Source organism: Penaeus monodon, chromosome 22 (assembly GCF_015228065.2).
Source record: "Penaeus monodon isolate SGIC_2016 chromosome 22, NSTDA_Pmon_1, whole genome shotgun sequence".
Taxonomy (NCBI): Eukaryota; Metazoa; Arthropoda; class Malacostraca; order Decapoda; family Penaeidae; genus Penaeus; species Penaeus monodon.
Window position 1 is genome coordinate 23599828 of NC_051407.1, and position 631 is coordinate 23600458.

The window sequence follows — 631 nt, forward strand, 5'->3', positions numbered from 1 at the left end:
GGTGCCGTCTGCTCTATTGAAACTGCATCAAACAAACCTACTCTGTGCATCGTATTACGGGTATTTTTTTTTATTAAGATGGTATGTAAATAAATGCTGTGGTTACTCCCATTTATAGAAAATTATCTGTTGAGCCATACATAATTCTCTAATTGAATTATTGCACACATCTTGTAAATACTTTCATTGACATATACGTGTACTTATTATGTGTACGCTTCAGTTTGTTTTCTTTGTGGCATGTGTAGTATACAATGTTCATTTTGGTAATTATATCACTCTATATCGTTCAGACGATGCTGTTGATAGATATTATATTATCGAGAAGTTAAAATAAGTCATTAGACATGCTACTTTGTCTAGACTTTATTGGTTGAAGCATCATATAACCTAAAAACGAGGAATATAAGTAAACGCAGAGATATTTCTAAACCATCTAGCGATTTCGAAATTATTTTTTGACTAGAAATCATGTTAATTTAGCAAGTATAAACCATCTAGGGTCTGTCTGTGTATTATTATGTGGGTTCAAAGTAGTTTCTCCGTGGTCAGAAAATATGAAATGGATGTAATACTACCAAAGTGAGTACATTAAGGGTGACTGACCTTGATCAATGGATGAGTTTACCAC